This window comes from Stegostoma tigrinum, unplaced genomic scaffold (genome assembly GCF_030684315.1).
Source record: "Stegostoma tigrinum isolate sSteTig4 unplaced genomic scaffold, sSteTig4.hap1 scaffold_104, whole genome shotgun sequence".
NCBI classification, from domain to species: domain Eukaryota; kingdom Metazoa; phylum Chordata; class Chondrichthyes; order Orectolobiformes; family Stegostomatidae; genus Stegostoma; species Stegostoma tigrinum.
Genome location: NW_026728056.1, coordinates 600,348 through 625,251, shown reverse-complemented (window position 1 = coordinate 625,251; position 24,904 = coordinate 600,348). Strand labels below are relative to the sequence as shown.

Below are 24,904 nucleotides of genomic sequence, written 5' to 3'. Positions count from 1 at the left end.
AATCTGCAAAAGATCCTGAGACAGGACTTTCCAAACCTATGACAAATTTCATCTACAAGGGCAAGCGTAACAGATATATGGGAACAGCACCACCTACAACACCCTGTCTAAGCCACTCACCATCTCAACTTGGAAATATATTGCTGTTCTTTCACTACCACTGGGTCAAAGTCCTGGAAATTCTCCCCTGACTGACTGAGTCTACCTACAGCACATGGGCTACATTGATTCACCAATTACAAGGGTAACTAAGGATGGGAAGTAAATGCTGGCCCAGTTAGCGATGCCAATGGCCCAGAAACAAATAACAATTAAGTATCACCTATCTCCTCCTAATTCCAGTTTCTCATGCAGCACCATTCTGATTATTCTATAAAACCTGGTCTTTCTGTGGCAATGCTCAAAGCGACTCACAGTACTCATTTGTGATCAAATCACATTCTGCACAATATTAAGAGCCATCACTGGCTGATGAGTATGATTGCCCAGCTTGGAAATTCCATATCACAGGTCATGAGCTCTGTGCGGGTTGATTCGCCTCAACTAGAGCCACATATCTGACCACATGTTTAGGAGGTCTTTCAGTGTGATGGAAGTGGTCTTGGCCTTGAGAACACCAGCATTCCTTTCTCCAGTTCCTTTCCCACACTTCAACTTCTTGTCTGGTGCTGTTGAAGAATTATGTGCCTTCATACAGGAGATTCACCAAGTTGGTTTCTTCTGAATGGGGATATCCCATACTTTGACCTCGATGTAGTATTTCTTGAAGGAACATTTCAAGGTCTTTGAAATGCTTCCTTTTACTTCTTGATCAGATGCCTTCCTTGAGTTGGCAAAAATTTACTTTGGTAGTCATAACTTAGGCATCCAAAGTACATGGCCAGCCCAATGGGGTTTGTTTCAAATCATCATGGCATCAATGCTGATGCTAGGAGGTTTTTCCTCCTAGCTGATGTGGAGAATCCATGACAAAACTGTGCTGAAAGGGTCTTGAAGTGGCAGCTCTATGTTATCCAGGTTTCACAGTCATATAGAAGAGGCTGAACGATGCATGCCTTGAACTCAAGGATCTTGCGATCAGCACAGATGTCACAATTGTGCATTCTCATCCTCTGGAGTCCAAAGGTGCCACTCGCAGATTGGACGTAATGTTAGAATCTCTGTATCGATGTCAGCCTTAAAAGAGAGAGAGCGTCCCATCTAAGGGAAATGTTCTACATTTGGGAGGATTTCTCTATTAATTTTGATGAAAAGATGGGCCACAACTTGACAGATTGGTAAAGGATTTGAGTCATCTTGAGGTTCGAACACAGAACATAACAGCGCAGTACAGGCCCTTTCGGCCTTGATGTTGTGAAACCAACCTGAAGCCCATCAAACCTACACTATTCCATTATCATCCATATGTTTATCCAACGACCATTTAAATGCCCTTCAAGTTGGCAAGTCTACTACTGTTGCAGGCAGGGCATTCCATGCCGTTACTACTCTCTGAGTAAAGAACCTACCTCTGGCTTCTGTCCTATATCTATCACCCCTCAATTTAAAGCTATGCCCCACCGTGTCAAACATGGCCATCCGAGCCAAACGACTCTCACCGTCCACCCTATCTCATGCTCTGATCATCTTGTATGGTTCTATTAAGTCGCCTCTTAATCTTCTTCTCTCGAACGAAAACAGCCTCAAGTCCCTCAGCCTTTCCTCATAACGCCTTCCCTCCATACCAGGCAACATCCTGGTAAATCTCCTCTGCACCCTTTCCAACGCTTCCACATCCTTCCTATGATGCGGCGACCAGAACTGTACGTAATACTCCGAGTGCGGCTGCACCAGAGTTTTGTACAGCTGCAACATGCCCTCATGGCTCCGAAACTCAATCCCTCTACCAATGAAGCCTAACACACGGTATGCCTTCCTAACAACCCCATCAACCTGGGTGGCAAATTTAAGGTTGAGGCTAATTCTTCAGTATACTTCTGCAAAGGCCTTAAGGGAGATTTGAAGACTTCTGCGAGCGGAAATGACGTTGTGAACCACATACTGAAGTTCCAGAAGCGAGGTCAGTGTCATTTTCTTCTGTGATTTTAACTGGTTGAGGTGAAAAGGTTTTCCATCCATCCTGTTCAGGCCACTGGGAAGCTTGTTCTTGATGAGATTAAGAATGGTGGTGACAAAGCTGGAGAAAAGAGTGGGCGTGAGCCTCAACTTGACCTCAAAGAGCTTCTGCACAACATTGTATTTCTGGTATTGAAGCCTGATTTAAGCTGTTGGCCTTTTATCATTTTAGCAAACTACTTCAACTTTGAGGGCAGATTGTATTTAAATGGTTAAATCCCTAAGTTTCCACAGATCGGAACAATTCTATCAAGTGGAACAATGTATTACTCACTGAAGTGCAGTACTCCACCATTGGGTAATGTAGCTTGTGCCCCTTGGATGTGCGTCCCGAAAAGAAACAGCTTCGGCAGATGTCATAATTTAAGTGTTTGAGGCTGCGGCACCTATTAAGGAAGAACAAGAAGTAAGAGAAATGTTCATTTTTGTTTGGATATTTTTAACCATCCAAGGAATGCAAGTTAAGTAGTTAAATTATGTATTTTTTTTTATTTTGAAGAAACGGCAAAATTGTGTGGGGAGAAGCAAATGCTAGGTCAGTCGAGGAAAACTGTCCCAACTCCCCCAGTCAATTTTCATAATGGGATATCCCATCCCTGGAATTATTTAAATTGCTTCTGCTCTGCAATGTTCCCATAGTATGGAAGGTTTTCATCTGCCATGGTGGCATAAACCTATTTAGAAGTAACCTTGCCAGAATCTTCCTGGAAAAGGTAAATCTGACGAGCAGCGATTGTAACATGTGAAGCTGTGAAGGCAACACTGAAGGAGGAGGACACACATTTTCAGCTCAGACAGCAGAAGGGAAGTACTCCAGGGAAAGAGAAGAAATAGCGAAGAAATAAACTGCAATAATGGCTGAGTCACAGTGGTATAGTGGCAATATCATTGAGCTAAATGCTCTGGAGAATGTAGGTTCATGTTCCAACACTGTAGCTGGTCAAATTTACATTTCATTAAAAAATACCCAGAACTAAAAGTTATTTCCAGCAACACTATCATGAAACTATCAACAAATGTTGGTAAAAACCCATCCGATTCACTCATGTCCTTTCGGGGAGTATTCGATTATCCTTACACCACTTCATGTGGCTGCAGAGCCACAGCAATGTAGGTAGCTCTGAACCACCCTCCCAGCCATCCACTCAGTTCAACGGCAATTAGTGAAGGACAACAAATGATAACTTCACCAGTGATAGCCAAATCCCTTGCAAGAATGGAAAATGTTCTCTTGAAATGGAAGGACTTGATCAATGTAGTGTGAAATTATCAACAGATGAATGGATAGAACTGCATACAGAATGTAGGTCATCAATACGATGAGATGGTGCAAAACAGAGGATATTGCCTTCAGGATTCCTGTCATGAAGCCAAACTCTGAGACTCAGCAAGCACTCAAATGTGTGAGCAGAAACTAAATAGCCATGAAAACCAACATAAAAGTACAAACAGCAGGCTCTTAAAATTTTTGGAGATATGCAAGGCAATATTAAATTATGCACTGAAGTGGTTAAGTTCAGTTAATCCTCTTGTAAATAGCACTGCTAACAGGAAACTCACTGTCAATTACAGATTAGTCCAGAATTTTCAAGGCAATAGATAAAGTGAAGCAGAATACCAGTTTCCGTGAGGAACAAACATAATTTGGAAGTTAAAGGGATGAAAGGAATTACTTTTCTGAACAACATTCGGAAGAAACACAGACAGACGGTTGATTGAGAAGATGAAACATGAGAAGATGGTAAGGAAAGAAATAGATTTGGAAGCAACAGTGTGGTAGAATTATGGAAGTTCACTGGCCTCACGCAACATCAGGAACCAATACATTTGATCTTTAGAGAACAGAATGTCAGAGAAGGGGGGCTCTCTTCCCAAATGGTCAAGCTTACAAAATGTAGGAAAAAGGCTGCCTTCCTCTTGGTGCTTCTCACTGGATGAACACGCGAGGAAAGTTGTGCTGATTGGTTGCGGACCTATTGGTGGTTGGTTCATTCATATCAGGCAGATTCTCCAACAGCGGGTGAAGGTGTGGTCACAGTCTTCGCTCGGGGCAACTGAATCTATTCCTCTTCTTTGTTCTTTCATGCAAGTTCTGTGTTTGGATTCCTGATTGCGGCTACAAAATCTCCTATCTGTCCCTCGAACTGTCAAGTCTGCGATCACTCACGTCCTGTTTACCTCACCCTTTTCCGCCGTGTCCCAGAGCCAATTACACTTTACTTTAAAGTAATTTTAAGTCCAAATCACAGTAAAAGGAAGCCATTTGGTCCATCATGTTTGAACTAGATCTCCAAATACATATCACAAATTAGCGCCTTTTCCTTAACCTGCACATTATTTCTCTTTAATTAATCAACTAGTGCTTTCTTGCATCTTTTACTGAAACTGCCTCCTCTAGGAAATGCATTCTATAGACTGTGATAAAGCTATTTCTTACACTGCAGTTACTTCTTTAGTCAATCACTTCAAACCTCTGCATCTTATTCTCAATTCTGTCACAAGTAGCAAAGTCTTCCCCTCGTCTACTCTGACCAGACCTCAAATGATTTTGCAAGATTCAAAATAATCTCTTCTAAGTCTCAGCATCTTCGAGGAAAGCTGTCCCAATTCCTCTAATCAATTTTCATAATGAGATATCTCAACCCTGGAATCGTTATTGTAAATTGGTCCTGCTCTGTCTCTCTCCAACATTTTCACAAAGTTCCCTTCGCACGGAAGGTTTTCATTTGCCATGGTGGTATAAACCTATTCAGAAGTAACCTTGCCAGAATCTTCCCAGCAATGCAAAGGCTGGTGATCTCATGGTTCTTTGAGCAATCTGACATTTCTCCTTCAGTTTTGTACAAGATATGGCATCTTAAAGATTCTGTGAAATCCTGCCCTGTTCCTCACAGTCCATGAAAAGCTAACAGATCTTGGCCTTCAGAGTTAGGCCACCATTCCTCAAGCTTCAGATGGAATTCAATTGACTCCGGGTCGCTGTTGCTCTTGATTTAGTTACGGCAGTCATAGTTTCATCCACAGTTGGGCTCTCACTCCAGTTCTTCTTAGACAGAGAGTTGTTTGATCAGATCAATGGCAGTAACATGTACCTTCTCCAAGATGGCCAATCTTAGAAATGGAGGAGAATAGTTAACCAAAAAGGTTCAATTTACCCCTTAGAAATCCTGTCCAAATCTGCAATTTAATTTACTAGTTGTGGACAAGAAGTTTTATCGATCATTTAGCAACAACACAGCAATCACTTTCATAGGATGCACACACACTGATTACAGGACTAATAAAAAGGCCTTTCTGTAAATTCCCAATAATTGCAAATTACAGAACCAACCGGAAGTCGAGTCACAATCCGTTCTGAGCCACAGTGTCTGTGATCAATGCAACTGCGAACAAAATACCAAAAGCATGCAGCACTCACCTCTCACAAAAAATTAAGGTAAAGAAGTTGATACTTAATTTGTCCGAATTACTTCTCTGGTCCATGAATTTGTTCGGGTTTTGTGATGATCTCAGTTGTGTTGTTGACTGATGGAGTTTCTAATAGAACATCTAAAGTAAAAGCTTTCTTTAAAAACTAACTCCCTCTAACTTTCTGCTGGTTTGCACATCTCACCTGAAACCTACGAGTGGGTACTCTTTGCAGATGTTACACTTAGCCTGATGTTTTGCAGTTTCAGCAGCTGCCACACGGTGTCGAACAGGCAGCCACACCATGGACTGAGGCTCCAGTCTCATCCACTCTACAAAGTGTTTAACAGCAATCTCTGGTTTGTTCTGGCCCTAGAAGAAAATAAAAGATCAGCTGCATGATTAATTATGTCAAGTTTACATCCGCTATCCTCAGACATATCTAATACACTATCATTGGGGTTTCTGACATTGTTTTTATTAAATTAATGATTAAAAACATTGACTATTTATAAACATGATAGCCTTGGATTAGTGGTGGTACATGTTGGCCTCTGGAACTAATTCAAATCGAAAATGAGCACAAAATTCATACTGGCAAGTAGACCCGCTTGACCTTCTGAAGTGGCGCAGAGCACACTTACATGTTGGAAGCAACTGCGGACACTTGGTTCAATGTTGCTGCCTCCAAATGAAGGTACCTCACCCAGCTGCCGAGGGATCTGGACTGCATTGTGAAGCAAAAGGCTCAGGCTTTGTTGGTCACATAATTCTGTGGGTTCAGCTCCTTGTTTGAAGAGGTCTGCAAAAGTTATCCATAAGAAAAAACTTGATATTCCTAAACTTAAGGGAGGTAGTTAAGAGTTCAATACATCCAATATATCTTCCTCAATTGCCTTGCTTTGTAAATTATCTTAAAACATTATTTTATGATCTTGATTGGCTATTTGCAAACAACTGTGGAAACAAAAACTTCTGTTTCTTGGCACCAATGGACAATGTATGTTGTATGATTCTCCAAGGAAGTCATTTCTTTCTTGATTGTAAATCTCAAACCTCTCTAATATCTCCTCGTTCTTTTCACAGAGATAATCTTTGTGTGGACCTGGAAAACATGGGCACTGTCCTCAATGAATATTTTGTGTCAATCTTTACAATGGAAAAGGACACTGCAAGTATTGATATCAGGGCAGAGGACCTAGGAACATCAGAAGTTTAGACATCGGAAGATGCAGCTGGTTTAGCAAATTTAAAAGTGGATACATCTACAGGCCGAACTGAAATGTATACCAGCGAGCAAGGGAAGTGAGGGAGGAGATATTTGGGCCCCTGTCAGCAATTTTCAAACACTTGTCAATCACACGTGAAGTCATGAAGGACGATGAACATTGTCCTACGATGAACAAATGGAGAGAGGAACAGACCAGGAAATTAAAGGCCAGTCAGAATAATCTCAGCACTGGAGAAGCTATAAAGAGGCATTCTTCGGGGTAGAATGTACTTCCATGAACTAATCAGGGATAGTCAGTATGGATTTGTTAAGGTGAGGTCACGTTTCAGAAATTTGATCCTTTTTTGAGGAGATGTTGGAGTGTTGATGAGCTTATGCATTCGATGTGGACTTAGTAAAGCCCCCCTTGGCAGACTGATCAAGAAAGCAACAGTCAACGGGATCAAAGGCAAAGAGGCACGCTGGAGCCAAAACTGGCTGAGGCAGAGAGCACAGGGTGATTGATGGTAGAGGGATATCTATTTGACAGGATGTTTGCTTTCAGTGGGGTTGTGCAGGGCTTGCCACAAGGGCCCTTGAAATTTGTCAACGAGATTCATCATTTTGGCTTAAACACAGTGTGTATGACCGTGTTGCTAGCGAATGACTAATTTAGTGAGGAGGATATCGACGGAATGGTCATGTAAATAACAGCCATGGGATCAAAGGCAAAGTGGTACACTGGACCCAAAATTGGTTGACAGACAGAAAGAATAAACTTCAGGAGGAGATCAGCACACTGGTCAGCTGGACACAGCAATTGGAACTCAACCAGGAAAAGTGTGAGCTGACGAACTCGGGAGGGCTAACAAGGCAAGGGATCACACTATGAAGGGTGTGATCCTGGACATTACTGAAAAAACCAAGATGCTGCCTGGGCTGGGGGTTCTCATGGAATCATAGAGTACAGAAGAGGTCCTACGGCCCACTAAGGCTGTGCCTCTAAAAACACACTGCGGCATATACTAGTCCCATTTTTACACACTAGACCATTCTCAAAAATATTATGCCATTACAAGTGCTCATCCAAGTACTTTTCAAAGGGTGTGAGGTTTCCTGTTTCAACTTCCCTCCCAGGCAATGCATTCCAGACCTTTACCACACTCTGGATGAAAACGATTTTCCTCAAACCTCCGCTAAATTTCCCGTGTTTCTCTTTAACATTATGCCCTACCGTTATTGATGATTTAACTAAGGGGAACAATGCTTTCTACTCAACCTATCTTTACCTCTCATAATCTTATATGCCTCTATCAGGACCTCCACTCAACCCCGAAAACTTCTCTGCTTCACAGAAAATAATCTGAATTTTTCCAGCCTTTCTTCACAGCTAAAATGCTCCAACATATGCAACATCCTTTTCATTCCCTCCAGTGCAATCACATCCTTCCTGATGGGTGGTGACCAAAATGCCACACACAACTCCAGCTGTGGCCTAACCAAACTTTTAAACAGCACAAAGTGACCTCCCCACTCTTACCATCTGATAAAGGGAGATGTCCCATATGTCTTTGTAACAACCCTTACTAGCCTGACCTGACCCCTTCAGGAATTTATGAACTAGCACCCTCGGATCCCTTTTCTCCTCTAAGGTTCCCAGTGTCCTGCTATGCATTAGATTTAGACTTAGGTTTTATTATCACACATATTCAATACAGGGTACAGGAGTGCAATGCCACCTCAGACGGTGCCATCTCAGGTACAAAGTACCTCGGTACGAAATTTCAGTTGCAAATGTAGAAAATTTATCCATCCTTTTTTACTCAGTCGTAGGGGAGTGGAACGCAAAGCCGGAGAGGGTAGTGGAGTCGGCCTCATTAGGGGCATTTAATCGGCCATTAGACAAGTACATGGATGACAGTATAAGGTAGTGGTGGAGGTGAGACAGACCTTAGGATGAGGGTAATAGTTCGGGACAACATCGTGGGCCGAAGGGCCTGTACTGAGCTGTACCGTTCCAGGCTCTATGTTATAAAAATAATTGAATACGTTAAAAAGTTCAGCACTACAGTCTTCTTAGTATAACAGTAGAAAAATAAAAACAAAAGTTTAAAAAGTCAAACATTACAGTCCTTTCTTAAGCCACGAGTTTTCAGACACTCTGACCGAGGCTTCCCCCATGACGGTTCGTATTCCCCTGCGCTGGGCTAAGGCCCGCCCATCCTTGCCAGTGGACTTCACTGCTGACTGCCGTTGCTGACCTCCATCGGGCACGACAGGCTTTGCCACATTAAGTACTCTCTTATCTTAATCCTTCTTCAGGCTATATCAATCTGCCACTGACCTGCCCATCTGACCGATGCCAAGATTGAAGCAGACAAGGGGAACTGGTAAAGATGTTTAAGATTTTGAAGGGCATAGAAAGGATAACTGGAAGCTGCTTTTTCCATTCGTAGACATGTCAATACACAGGGGGCATAGATTGAAGTTCACAGGTAGAAAGCTAAGAGGGGAGTTGAGGAGAACCTATTTTCCCAGTGTGGTGGGAGTCCTGAGCTCACTGACTGAAAGTGTGGCTGATTCAGAAAGTGTCTGAATATTTAAGTATTTAGATATTCACTTGTGTTGCCGTAGGCTCCAGGGCTATGAGCCAAACAATCAAAACGGAAAGCAATGTACTGTGAGTTCGATGCAGACAGATCTTTGTTGAGCAGTGCAGGAACTGCAGACCGCACGGCCTCCTCCTGTGCAAAAAACATCCATGAGACTATAATTACACAGCTTTTCTTTGAGGCATTTCTCCACTTGACTGATTCTTTGTAAATGCAAGGCCGATAAAATAAATCCTTTTCTTAAAAGCTTCCATCTCACTGAGAAAGCTTCAGGCCAATTTGATAATCTGCTCTCAAAAATCTGCTCATATTTTGATAGTTATGACAAATTCTACTATCAGGGCTGACACAATCCACAACATTCTAAATCAATCAATAATATTCCAGAAAGATGATCATTTGCCTATCCGACCAATTTTAACTGTTGCTTTAAAAAATAGAGAAATAAATCTGGATCTGTCAAAAACTAATCAGTTCTTCCTTGGACCATACCCGTACGTACCAGCTTTCAATGAAATATGCCCATTAGTTTGTGAGATACATTGCTGACCAACAGGACAACAAATGGGCAAAAACATTACCTCACATTCAGTGTTATCACTGCTGCAAGTGAGCAGTAGAGTCATACAGCACTTCCAAATCTTTTTCCCAGTGCGAATGATGAAAACATCATTGGTCACAAAAACAGCTGCTAAGGTTAGTGCCTTTGAGAAACAATAGCATCATACATATGTAGCGCATCATTTATCTTGCAGGAATGCACTGTGCACATTCTGCACAGACCAAGTTATGACTTAACACTCATCGTGGCAGTGACTAAATACAGAAATATACTAATACAGCAAACCTTTTGTTAAACAGCACCTGCGGTACCAGGAATGAGCTGAATAATCAAAAATTCCAGTTGATCAATAGGTCCACACACGCAAAAAACACACACTCAATAATAGGAACATAATGCATGGGATATACACATTGTATCAGTGATAATGGGAACTGCAGATGCTGGAGAATCCAAGATAATAAAATCTGAGGCTGGATGAACACAGCAGGCCCAGCAGCATCTCAGGAGAACAAAAGCCGACGTTTTGGGCCTAGACCCTTCATCAGATGAAGGGTCTCGGCCCGAAACGTCAGCTTTTGTGCTCCTGAGATGCTGCTGGGCCTGCTGTGTTCATCCAGCCTCACATTTTATTATCTGGGATATACACATCACTGTTCTCCCTCATTTACAGCATAAATGACTTCAGTAATGAGGCAACTTTGCCTCAATTAAAACTTACTGGCAGAGTGCCTTTTCACTTGCATCCTCACCATACATCACAAGATGATGAGAATACAGTAAACATCTGGTGTATAATTTTTGTCAGTTTATTGAGTGTGCTAGTTTGTTGAACAAAGTTTACATACAGTTAAATCTACAGTTTACATGTGTATCAGCAATGATAGATTTAGTACTGACACTTGTATTTTTCCTCCAGATGACCCTTGTAGAGTCACGTCAAGCCAATTTTCAAAGAAAGCACTCTGATTCTTCCACTCATACTTCTGGAAAAGGAAGTTGCAGAACGTCACTGACTGACTTTACTTATTTGAATACAGCGTAAGGTACATAGAACATCGAACAGTACAGGCCCTTCAGCCCACAATGTTGTGCCGAACTTTTACCCTAAACCTCAGGTCTATCTAACTCCACCCCTATCTTATATGACCATCCATATGCCTGTCTAATAGTCACTTAAATGCCCCGAATGAGGCCGACTCCGCAACCCACTCCAGCTGAAACAAAGATCTCTTTGAATTGTCATTTGTCACACATGTATTGAATCAAAAAACAAATTTCTCACTTCCATAGACTTCTGTAGCATCTTAATATGATTTGTGAAGATTAATACTTCACCCGATCATTTTATAAATACAACTTCAAACAAAATGCCACTATATGGAACTTGTATGTTGGTATTTGTGCAGATGCCAATTCAGTTTGTGTGATCTGTTTCGATGCAACGAGTGATAAACACTTCGAATAAAATGGTTGAGAGCAGTATATGTGAGATTTAATACCATGCTTTATCTACAGATAACTCATCTGCAGGTAGTTATTCATGAGACTCAACTGACATCATGTCTCAGGGGAGCTTGTGACCTCTGGGTTAGGTGTTGTTTGACCATTGCCTACTGGTCACTGGTTGAGAGGAAAGAGAACCACTAGCTGCTATCCATTTTCAACAAGTGATCATGATAATCTACCTGCGTTTCAATGTCCCATCAACATTCAAGAATTGTTGCTCGAAGAGGCTTCTGTGTAACAAACAGGAGCAGAATCAAGATCAACCTTGCTTTCCCTATCTGAACAAGCTGCCAACACCAGAAATATGGGACCGTCTTAATCATTCTTATACAATTAACTTTTACAGTAGACAACAGGTGCAGAAGTAGGCCATTCGGCCCTTCGAGCCAGCACCACCATTCGTTATAATCATGGTTGATCATCCACAATCAGTATCCTGTCCCTGCCTTATCCCCATAACCCTCGATTCCACTGTCTTTAAGAGCTCTATCCATCTCTTTCTTGAAACTATCCAGAGACTTGGCCTCCACTGCCTTCTGGGGCAGAGCATTCCATACATCCACTGCTCTCTGGGTGAAGAAGTTTTCCCTCAACTCTGTTCTGAATGCCCTACCCCTTATTTTTAAACTGTGTCCTCTGGTTCTGGACTCACACATCAGCGGAAACATGCTTCCTACCTCCAGAGTATCCAATCCTTTAACAATCTTATACGTCTCAATCAGACACCCTCTCGTCCTTCTAAGCCAGGTCCCTGTACAGCTGCAGAAGGACCTCTTTGCTCCTATACTCAATTCCTCTTGTTATGAAGGCCAGCATGCCATTAGCTTTCTTCACTGCCTGCTGTACCTGCATGCTCGCTTTCATTGACTTATGTACAAGAACACCTAGATCTTGTTGTACTTCCCCCTTGACCTAACCTGACTCCATTTAGATAGTAATCTGCCTTCCTGTTCTTGTCACCAAAATGGATAACCACACATTTATCCACATGAAACAGCGTCCGCCATGCATCCGTCCACTCAGCTAGCCTGTCCAAGTCACCCTGTATTCTCATAACATCCTCCTCACATTTCACACTGCCACCCAGCTTTGTGTCATTGGCAAATTTGCTAATATTACTTTTAGTGCCTTCATCTGTATCATTAATGTATATTGTAAACAGCTGCGGTCCCAGCACTGAACCTTGTGGTAGCCCACTGGTCACCGCCTGCCATTCCGAAAGGGACCCGTTTATCACTACTCTCTGCTTCCTGTCAGATAGCCAATTTTCAATCCAAGTCAGTATTTTGCCCCAAATACCATGTGCCCTAATTTTGCTCACTCATATCCTCTGTGGGGCTTTATCAAAGGCTTTCTGAAAGTCCTGGTCCACCCCATCCACTGGCTCTCCCTTGTCCATCTTCACAGTTATATCCTCAAAAAATTCCAGAAGATCAGTCAGGCACAATTTCCCCTTCGTAATTCCTGCTGACTCTGACCTATCCTGTTCCGGCTATCCAAATGAGTTGTAATTTCATCTTTTATAATTCACTCCAGCATCGTTCCCACCACTGACGTCCGGCTAACCGATCTATAATTTCCTGTTTTCTCTCTCCCTCCTTTCTTGAAAAGTGGGACAACATCAGCCACCCTCCAATCCGCAGGAACTGATCCTGAATCTAGAGAACATAGGAAAATGATTACCAATGCGTTCACGATTTCCAGAGCCACCTCCTTAAGTACCCTGGGATGCAGACCATCAGGTCCCAGGGACTTATCAGCCTCCAGACCCAACAGTCTATCCAACACCATTTCTTGCCTAACATCAATACCCTTCAATTCATCCATTACCCTAGGTCCTTCAGCCATTATTACATCTGGGGGATTGCTTGTGTCTTCCCGAGTGAAGACAGTTCCAAAGTACCTACTCAACTCTTCTGCCATTTCCTTGATCCCCATAATAAATTCACTTGTTTCTGTCTTCAAGGGCCCAATTCTAGTCTTAACCATTTTTTTTTTCCACACACCTTTTACTATCCTCCTTGATAATTGGAACTGCAGATGCTGGAGAATCCAAGATAACAAAATGTGGAGCTGGATGAACACGGCAGGCCAAGCAGCATCTCAGGAGCACAAAAGCTGACGTTTCGGGCCTAGACCCTTCACCCAGGCCCGAAATGTCAGCTTTTGTGCTCCTGAGATGCTGCTTGGCCTGCTGTGTTCATCCAGCTCCACACTTTGTTATCCTTACTATCCTCCTTCATATTTTTGGTCAGTTTTCCTTCGTACCTCATTTTTTTCTCCGCGTATTGCCTTTTTAGTGATCTTCTGTTGCTCTTTAAAAGCTTCCCAGTCCTCCGGCATCCCGCTCATCTTTGCTATGTTATACTTCTCTTTTATCTTTAGAGAGTCCTTAACTTCCCTCGTCAGCCACGGCCGCCCCTGCCTCCCCTTCGGATCTTTCTTTGGAATGAACTGATCCCGCACCTTTTGCATTATATCCAGAAATACCTGCCATTGTTGTTCCACTGCCATCCCTGCTACGGTATTGAACCATTGAACTTTGGCCAGCTCCTCCCTCATCGCTCCATAGTTCCCTTTCTTCAACTACAATGCTGACACTTCCAATTCTCCCTTCTCCCTCTCAAATTGCTGATTAAAACTTATCATATTATTGTCACTACCTCTAATGGCTTCTTTACTTCAAGGTCCCTGATCAAATCCGGTTCGTTGCACAACACCAGATCCAGAATTGCCTCCTCCCTGGTAGGCTCCATACTGACTCTGCATCTCCTGATTCTATGTCTCCACTCGCAAAGGGCTGAAGATTTTATATTTCTTTACATTCATAATTTCATATCTATTTTACTATTTCTTCTTTCTTTATTATTTCATATTTCTTTACTTCTGACTATTTTAAATACAACAGGTTTTCTTATGCTACATCAGTGACGACATTTCAAAGGTAGTTTAGCTGCCTATAAAGTACTTTTTATGCCTGAGACCATAAAATGAGCTACATAAATGCACTTCTTTCTTTTATTAACTTCTGTAGTTGTGTTTCTTTGCCAATGGAGGATTGGCTACAAGTACACAGGGGAAATACATTTCCTATGACAAAATTCCAAACCAAAGTTACGAAATTAGAATAATAAACTATTGGCTGTTTGCAACTGAACACTGTAGATGAGCAAAGGTCACTTAATCAGTAAAGTACTAATTAAGTATGTTCCCGACATGGAGAATACAAATGAAAACTACGGTAATGCTCATAGGAAATTGGACAATGTTCTATTTTATGATCATAGCAATGCCATATCATCAACACATGTTTTAATAGATAATAAGTCACTCTGGGATATTTATTCATTTGTTTTATATCCTCAAGATCATCTTTGCAAATCCTGTGAACAGGGGCCACTGAACAGCTTACTTAGCCTTTTTTTTACACCTATAATATCCATGTTTTATCCCTCTCCCCTCGATGTTTGTCTGCAGGAAGATGAGTTAACAGGGGGCTTACAGTTTTAATTTGTACAGATATGTGTCCAATGTTTGTAAATATCTGACTGTAGCTAGAATCAATGCAGTTGTAATAAATAGGCATTCTTGTTAAGAACAGAAATCTGGACCGTGGTCTTCATCAATTTGGATCTAAAAGACAAGTAAATTAGGGAAACTTACATACTTTTCAAAATCTTCCACATTGGGATTACTCTGGAAACTGCAGGCTCGAATTGCAGCATGGTACCCTTCTGAATGTAACACCTGAAATCACGAAAGTAATAACTTGCTTGAAAATGAACATGGACTCTATGGGTTAAGGTGACACAAGCCCACGAGCTACAACATGGGGAAAAATACAGTGGATGCTATTTTTAATGAACAGTGTGTCAACATCAACTGTTCTGTCTGAGAGTGAAATCTGAGAAATGAAAAGTGAAAACTGCCAGGTTAGAAAGTTCCAGCTACGTGCTTACCTGATGGAAATGCATTGATTGTGATATTAATATATATATATGATTGTTAATTGAGAGTACTGATGAATTTTGCTTTTTGTTTCTGTGATGATCTAAATAATCCATTTGTCAACACAATAAAGTAGATATTGTTATTGTAAAACACCCCTGAAAATCCAAAGAAAATTTCAAGAGGGGCCAAATAAGTAGTGTTGGGGAACAAAGAAATGGCAGAGGAACTGAACAAGTATTTTGCATCAGTCTTCAGGTTGGAAGGCACCAGTAGTAGAACTTTAAGGGAGTCTGAAGCAGAAGTGAGTGTGGTGGCCATCTCAAAGGAGAAGCTGAAGGGTCTGTGTGGAATTTGTACATTCTCCCCATGTCTGCACGGGTCTCCGCCAGGTGCTCTGATTTCCATCCACAGTCCAAAGATGTGCAGGCAAGGTGGATCAACCATGGCAAATGTGAGCTTGCGGGGAAACAGTACAGGGCTGGGTCTCGGTGGGATGTTCTTTGCGGAGATAGAACATAGAACACAGAACAGTACAGCACAGAACAGGCCCTTCAGCCCACAATGTTGTGCCGACCATTGATCCTCATGTATGCACCCTCAAATTTCTGTGACCATATACATGTCCAGCAGTCTCTTAAATGACCCCAATGACCTTGCTTCCACAACTGCTGCTGGCAACGCATTCCATGCTCTCACAACTCTCTGCGTAAAGAACCTGCCTCTGACATCCCCTCGATACTTTCCACCAACCAGCTTAAAACTATGACCCCTCGTGCTAGCCATTTCTGCCCTGGGAAATAGTCTCTGGCTATCAACTCTATCTATGCCTCTCATTATCTTGTATATCTCAATTAGGTCCCCTCTCCTCCTCCTTTTCTCCAATGAAAAGAGACCGAGCTCAGTCAACCTCTCTTCATAAGATAAGCCCTCCAGTCCAGGCAGCATCCTGGTAAACCTCCTCTGAACCCTCTCCAAAGCATCCACATCTTTCCTATAATAGGGCGCCCAGAACTGGACGCAGTATTCCAAGTGCAGACCCAATGGCCTCTTTCCGCTCTGTAGGAATTCTATAATTCCGAGAAGATGGTAAATTACATGGACCAGATGGACTGCCCCCCAGAGTTCTGAAGGAGATAAGTGAAAAAACCATGCAGTTATTGGTGATCTTTCAGGAATTACTGGAGTCAGGGTGGGTCCCAAAGGAGTACAAAATGGCAAATATAACGCCCCTGTTTAAAATGGAGGGAGGCAAAAGACAAGAAATTATAGACCTGTTAGCCTGGCGCTGGTCATTAGGTCAGATTTTAGAGTCCATTATTAAGGATGAGGCCGGAGAGTACTTGGAAGTACATGGTAATACTTGGAAATACATGCTAAATTGGGCTGAGAAAACACAACTTTGTCAAGGGAAGGTCTCTGTTAGATTCTTTGAGAATGTAACCAGTGAGTTAAAACAAAAGAGAACCATTGAACTTTATCTGTTTGGATTTCCAGAAAGCCTTTGAGAAGGTCCCACACAGGAGGCTTCAAAATTTAAAAAAATGAGCTTATGGTGTTCGGGAGTAGGTACTGCCACGGACAGAGAATTGGCTAACTGGCGGAATGCACAGAGTGGCAATAAAAGGGTCTTTTTCAGGATGGCAGCCAGCAACTAGAGGAGTTCCACAGTCATCAGAGTTCAGACTACAGCCATTCACATTATACATTAACAATCTGGACAAAGGAACTGATGGTATTGTTGTCCATAGTGGGTTGTTGCAGATGACATTTCGATAGGTGGAAAGGCAGGCAGTGTTGAGGGGGTTGGGAGGTCACAGAGAGTCTTTCGAGAAGTGGCATTACAGGCATAGACTATTTTCTAAATGGGGAAAGGCTTCAGAAATCTGAAGCACAAAGATGCCCCAGTTCAGGATTCTTTTAACATGCAGGTTCAGTTGGCAGTTGGGAAAGCAAATGCAATGTCAGCATTCATTTCAAGATGGCAAAAATACAAGAGCAGAGACGTATTGCTGAGGCTGTGTAAGGCTCTGGTCATATTGCATTTGGAATATTAAGAGCAGTTTTTGGCCATCTATCTAAGGAAGGATGTGCGGGCCTTTGTCAGGGTCTAGCAGAGGTTCTCAAACATAATCCTGGGGATGAAGGGACTGTCATGTGAGGAGTGGCTGAGAACTCTGGGTCTGTACTCGACGGAGTTTAGAAGGACGAAGGGGGTCACACTGAAGGTCAGTCAGGCCTGGATAGAGTGCACACAGAGATGTTGTTTCCACGAGTCGGAGAGACTAGGACCTGAGGGCACAGCCTCAGAGTCAAAGGGACCACCCTTCAGGATGGAGATGAGGAGGAATTTATTCAGTCAGAAAGTTGCGAACCTGTGGAACTCATTGATGTAGAAAGCTGTGGAGGCCAAGTCAGAGTTGATTTCAGGCATAGATAGATATGTTCTTGCTTAGTATGGACAAAGGAGAATGGGATTGAGAATGATAGATCCCACTCGATGGGCTGAATGATCTAATTCTGTTCTTAAATCATCAGGTCTAAAACACTGGAATGAATCAGTTCAGTGTCATTTTTATTGCACTGCAAGGACAGTATCTCTCCAAAAGACCGAAGAAATTTTCTCACTCTGTTGTTGCAAACCTATTCAATAACTGGCAACAATGCTCCTGTTGTGCCTCTCTCAACCGACGCTAGTTAGTTCTCCACTCAAAGTAACTGGACCATCCCGGTATTACTGGCACTCGTGCCATGTTTGAAGGCTATTGTGGACCAGTAAATTGCTCAGAATCCAGAACTGCCTCGTACCGTTCATAGCATTTGTCCCAGACAGGGCAGGAAAGGGGAAATTAGCACCTTACTTTACAGTTAGGGACCTGGAGGTCCTGGTGGATGGATTGGTGCAGTGCAGAACTGTCCTCTTTCCCAAGGACAAGCACAGGAGGCCACGACACAAGACTCGGCCAGACTGATCCAAGGCTGTCCAGTGCCAACGCAGGCTCAACCACCAAAAGAACCATCCAGCAGTGCTGCAAGATCAGTGACCCCTGCTCCAACAGAAGAAGAGCCTCATTGTTCTGTGCTACCTCACATTCACCCTCTCTCTAATTCTGCACCACCCTTCAGCACAGCTCATGTAATACCATTCTCACCAAAGCATTCAATGTCTGTCTTCACTTGCTCTCGCCTACTTGAGGGCCCAAGGCTATTAATCCTCTATGTCTCTGTGCCTCTTGCTCTCACCCAGGAGACCTCACCTCCCTTCCCAAACATACATGAGCACTAACAAATGCACCAGCTCATTTCATCTCACTCAATCCCTCCCTTTGTTTCATCCAGGAAAAACAGCCCACAGTAGGGCAGAAAGAGCCAACACAGGTAGTGAGGTGTCTAACGTTCGACTTCCCACAACCTATGAGGACAGTGTCCTGACGATGGTCATCCTGAGCAGCCAACTGATTGCATCCAAGCCCCTCGAGTGATATCAGACAATGCCCTGGAGTTACCTAGATCTGCTGCCTGAAACTGCCTCCCTTGACTGGAGACCATTCCCCTCGGAACCTGAAGCATGACCATGAGGTTGGAGACAATGCAACGCGTTCTGTGCTTCTGCAGCTGGCACATGCTGCAGGTGTGAGATCAACATATCACGGTGCTGAACGGCAACACACCCACTCCTTTGATTGATGACTGCTGACAAACATGACAAGCTGTCTGGCTTTGTCTCGATGCCAAAAGGTTAATCAATATACTAGCATTATGAGTCTGTGAGGTGTGGCGGAGGGGGCAACCCGTAAAAAGACAAGGCAAATGAAGACAAGGCAGAGGAGCTGTTAGCATTCATGCAGGGACAAAATGAGAGTGGAGAGCTCAAGCAAGGTGTCCTGATGTGTAACGTGGCCCAATACACGAATGGGTGCCTGTTCCTGCATATAAAAGTGCCCTGGCAGTAGCACTGCAATGAGGGGGGCTGCTGCAATCCAAAATGCAGCAATGAAGTACAGAAGAGTACTGAAAGCAGATGTGAGATGTGCTGAGGCTGGAACATGCCACATGTCAAAACTGTGGAGATGGGGTGCTACTGAAGGGTGTGGCTGCAGATACTGGTGACTACTACCCAAGTTGGAGGTCCAGAGGAGCATTGAGCAAAGTGCAAGCACCACACACCCACTCAGAATTTCATTTCGGTAATTCTGAGAGTCTAGTTTCTGTCTGGCAGGTAGAAAAAGTATTAATGAGGGTGGTACTGAGAAATAATTCATGCCTTTCAGTACTCCCTAGTGTGAATTTCCGCTCAATGTCTGCAATTTTACTGGAAAATGCAACATTTTGGTTTTGACATCCAGAAGGACCTTGAGCTGCAATCAATATGAAGGGTACGCACCTAATGAACAATGTCAAAATTGACAGTCACAATAATGATATAATATTGGAACACATCTCATGCAGACGAAGCTCAATTTAATATAAATGAAATATTGGAGGTGATTAGGGGTGTATAGAAGGACACTGAAAGTTTAACCCCGGACTTTCATCTCCAAGTCCTAGAATGAGATCCAGCCCGGACTGAAAGAAAATAAAATTCTCTCCGCTTGCAAGGATTCCCCAATATACTGTCACAGTCCTCATACATTTCCAAGTGAAGTGCATAACATTATTCCTAAATGGAGTTTAGTAAACAATCTGACTGAGATAAGCTGAAGGACAATTAGTCTGGAAAATACCACAATGACACAGTTAGAACATAGAACATAGAACATAGAACAGTACAGCACAGAACAGGCCCTTCAGCCCACGATGTTGTGCCGACCATTGATCCTCATGTGAGCACCCTCAAATTTCTGTGACCATATGCATGTCCAGTAGTCTCTTAAATGACCCCAATGACCTTGCTTCCACAACTGCTGCTGGCACCGCATTCCATGCTCTCTCAACTCTCTGTGTAAAGAACCCGCCTCTGACATCCCCTCTGTACTTTCCTCCGACCAGCTTAAAACTATGACCCCTCATGTTAGCCTTTTCTGCCCTAGGAAATAGTCTCTGGCTATCAACTCTATCTATGCCGCTCATTATCTTGTATACCTCAATTAGGTCCCCTCTCCTCCTCCTTTTCTCCAATGAAAAGAGTCCGAGCTCAGTCAACCTCTCTTCATAAGATAAGCCCTCCAATCCAGGCAGCATCCTGGTAAACCTCCTCTGAACCCTCTCCAAAGCATCCACATCTTTCCTATAATAGGGCGACCAGAACTGGGCGCATTACTCCAAGTGCGGTCTAACCAAAGTTTTACAGAGCTGCAACAAGATCTCACGACTCTTAAACTCAATCCCCCTGTTAATGAAAGCCAATACACCATATGCTTTCTTGACAACCCTGTCCACTTGGGTGGCCATTTTAAGGGATCTATGTATATGCACACCAAGATCCCTCTGTTCCTCCACACTGCCAAGAATCCTATCCTTAATCCTGTACTCAGCTTTCAAATTCGACCTTCCAAAATGCATCACCTCGCATTTATCCAGGTTGAACTCCATTTGCCACCTCTCAGCCCATCTCTGCATCCTGTCAATGTCCCGCTGCAGCCAACAACAGCCCTCTATACTGTCAACGACACCTCCTTGCTTCGTGTCATCTGCAAACTTGCTGACCCATGCTTCAATCCCCTCATCCAAGTCATTAATAAAAATTACAAACAGTAGAGGCCCAAGGACCAAGAGCCCTGTGGAACACCACTCACCACTGACTTCCAGGCAGAATATTTTCCTTCTACTACCACTCGCTGTCTTCTGTTGGCCAGCCAATTCTGTATCCAGACAGCTAAGTTCCCCTGTATCCCATTCCTCCTGACCTTCTGAATGAGCCTACCATGGGGAACCTTATCAAATGCCTTGCTGAAGTCCATATACATGACATCCACAGCTCGACCCTCATCAACCTTTCTAGTCACATCCTCAAAGAACTCGATAAGGTTTGTGAGGCATGACCTGCCCCTCACAAAGCCATTTATTCCTTGACATTAACTGGATGATGTTCATATTGTGTACTTTATACACATCTTTCTCCAGCACTAACATTTGTCACCGTGAAGAGCATTACAATCAGAGTGTCAAGACGTCTACATGATCCTGTACAGGTCTGACCAAATGGAATCAAAAGTATATCACTTTCAATTTTATGATTTAAAACAAAAGTCGCTCAAACTTTCAACTATTTTCTCTGTTGAACTAAAATGAAATTAGAACATACTGAAACCTTATGTCATCAATACTCGGATTGATTTTAATCAGTCAACAATCTTCACATTTACTTAACTGATCATGTACATATCAAAATCCAATACGTCGCATGCAGTTTCATGCACCTTAGGACAATCTAAACATACTACATTAAAGTGTAAATCATAGATACGTATCAAAGACGCTCAGCAGCCAGTTCAGACACATGTTGACACAGAGTGACACATTGACCAAGTGATTTTGTTCCAAACCATCATAAATGGTCGTCAAACAGTTGATTACTTCAGTCACATTTCGACGTTGCTCGTTTTGTGTCAATTTGTGTTGATCCAAGACGCATTGTGCTGTGTGCAACTCCAACAGATCCACTACAAAGGAGGAAGAAAACTAACTTCAATTACAGTTTTAACTTATTGGAGCTATTAAATAAAATTAATTCCTTTATTTGGCCTCGAAATAAATACAAGGATTCACAAAAGTACTCTGGAATGATGGAAACAGGCCATTTCCTTCTCAAATGCAATATGTCAAATCTAACGAGGGAACCGTCAGTGATGCTGGTCATATTCTGTTGTTTGGTTCAGTAATTTCTGCAGAACAATGGTGGAGGAACAGTAGCTTTCTATGTCATGAAGCCCTCCTTTATATTTATGAAGCAGGATTCACAACAATTTAACCTCAAACATCCATCTCTTTCAACCGATGTTCATTCTCACGACATCCAAATCCAAAGTACAATCTAATTGGCTCTTTACCCGTTTAAAATAGTGGACCTTACAACCCATATTTCACTTCTGGTAATCAGCATTCTTTTAAATCACACTATGCCACAGCTATTAAGTGTGTTAATCACACATTCTTGTTAATTCTAAAAAGGTGCTCTGTTACCTAGGTTTTGAACGAGATTTCTCTTGTAATTTTGCTATTTTGTCATACATATGGTATGTTCTACAGTGTCTACCAAAAACAATTAGTAGTTAACCAAGTATCACTTCAATGTTAGTTCACATGATGCCAACAAAATCTGGCAAACTTCATCAAAACATCAAATGCCAGTCGAACCACTCGAAATATAACAGAACCTCCATAAATAAAATCTAATGGCAATGTGAGGAATGAAGCGCCCAGAGATATGCATTCATGTGACTGAAATCATTGATTTTCTCGGCTTCTAACCCTTCCACAGGCAGCAAGATCCTGGCCCATGAACATTGACTGCTTCAAAAAAATTCCTCTTTACAACCCCTACATCTTTTCCCCAAAACATGAATGCATTCCCTTCTCCTTGTAACATCATCCATCAGCCATGGGAACACAGCCTTTCCACGTTTATTTTACCCCAACTGATCATAATCCTTTATGTTTCATTAACTACTTATTAATCCCCTGTACTCCAATGAAAATAGCATGAGCTAAATTTGTTGATAAAATGTCACATTCCTAAAATACGTTGGGTAAATTTCATCATTATTATTCAATACTACCAAAATTATTACCCTTGAAGTTTAGTCACCAGATTTGGCTGCATCATTCCAGTCCTATTTCAAGGTTCAGGATAACTTCTTTGTTTTAGCACTGCATGAGCTCGATTATACAGCCCCATCCCACAGATACGAAGGTGGGAAGAAACACATAAAATCTGGAGGGCACTGTGTGTATATGTGTGGAAGTTCTGGGGAACTGTCAAGCAGCCTGCCTATCCTTTGGCCTGCTGAGACCAATTGATGGCAATTTAAGAGATCCCCTCTATTGCCTAAGGAGATAGATGTCAATCAGAAAGACATTCAGCTTTAGATGCATAATCCAACCTAGAAAACGTGAGTTGGAAGGGGAACCACATTCGCAGGCCCCTTGGCCTGATCCTAGGCACTTCACACCCTTAAACTCTCATCCAACCTTTCAACAACCCCTAACAACCCTCGACCACTCCGTACCTCTCGTCGGGGACCCGCCCTCCAGCCATCAGCAACTTCAGACTCTTCTGAGCTCTAAGTGGCCAGGAGTTTGACAAGGTAGAATTTCCATCCAAGAGGGTGCCTGATGTCCTGTCTCCAGCCATTTAATGCTGCAGGGCAGATGTGAAGAGCATGGGCAGGCTCCTATTTGGCATTTCAACTGGGAGAGACCTGAGCAGGAGCTGGGGCAACAGCACCATGTCGAGTACTATTTATCAGACCAAAACTTCCATATCCTCAGCATTCTCTCCAATGTTCTGCCAATTCAACAGTCAGTGCCCAAGGTGAGTGGGAAACCAGAAATAAGGAAAGATTTCAAAGCTGAGAAAAAGAAAAGAAACAGACAATAAGAGCTTATTTGAACAAATGAAGGAAGAGGTCAAAGTGAACGCAGATCCCTTAAAGAATGAAGGCTGCAAAAATAATAATGGGGAATCAGGAAATGGCAAATGAGACAAATAAATACTTTATGTCAGTCTTCACAGCAAAAGGCACAAATACCATCTCAAAAATATTTAGTGAACAAAGAGCAAAAAGCAGACAGGAAATATCACCAGAGAAAAGGTGCTCGGGAAACTAATGGGGCTAAAGGTCGAGAGGTATCCTGGACCTGATGTACTCTGCACTAGGATATTAAAAGATGTCGCCACAGAGATACTGGATGTACTGACAGTCATCTTCCAAATATCCCGGGAATCTGGAACATTTCAAGCAGTAGATGGGAATACTGCCAATGTAACAACTTGATATGAAAAGGAAGGATGACAAAAAATAGGCAACCTCTCATTGGGAAAATATTGCAGTCTGTTGTAAAAGCTGCAACAGCAGGTCATGTGGTCTGGCAATACTATGGCTTTAAGAGGTGTATTTTGTCCTGGCTTGTGTTCTTCTCTAAACCAATAAACAACTCGTGAGGCCTTGGGGTTTTATTTTTTGGAAGTTGTAACAACAAAAGCAGCATGCATGAATGGGTAATTTCCAAAGAAGGGTCTCAGCCAAGACATCAGCTTTCCTGCTCCTCTGATGCTGCATGGCCTGTTGTGTTCATCCAGCTCTACACCTTGTTATCTCAGATTCTCCAGCATCAGCAGTTCTTACTATCTCAGTATGAATGGGTCATGTCAGGCTCCCACAGAACCAAGGTTTTCGTTGAGATTTCGACAGTTGTTGAGGTTTGAAGTTGGCTGTGGAAGCTGTTATCTCTCTCTCTCTCTCTCTCTCTCTCTCTCTCTCTCTCTGTGTTACAGCTAAAAGCAGGGGTTCTCTTTCTGCTACCAGAATCATGTGAGACAATCTGTTTTACTGACTTTGCCTTTGCCAAGATGTGTTTGTGGGATATTATTATATTGGA

The 24,904-nt window shown here is 42.6% G+C and overlaps 1 pseudogene; it reads right to left on the bottom strand.

Moving 5' to 3' along the window:
• The window catches only part of LOC132207581 (utrophin-like), a 45,063-nt pseudogene extending 23,138 nt beyond the window's left edge, over window positions 1–21,925 (bottom strand).
• Between the last annotated feature and the right edge of the window lie 2,979 nt (window positions 21,926–24,904).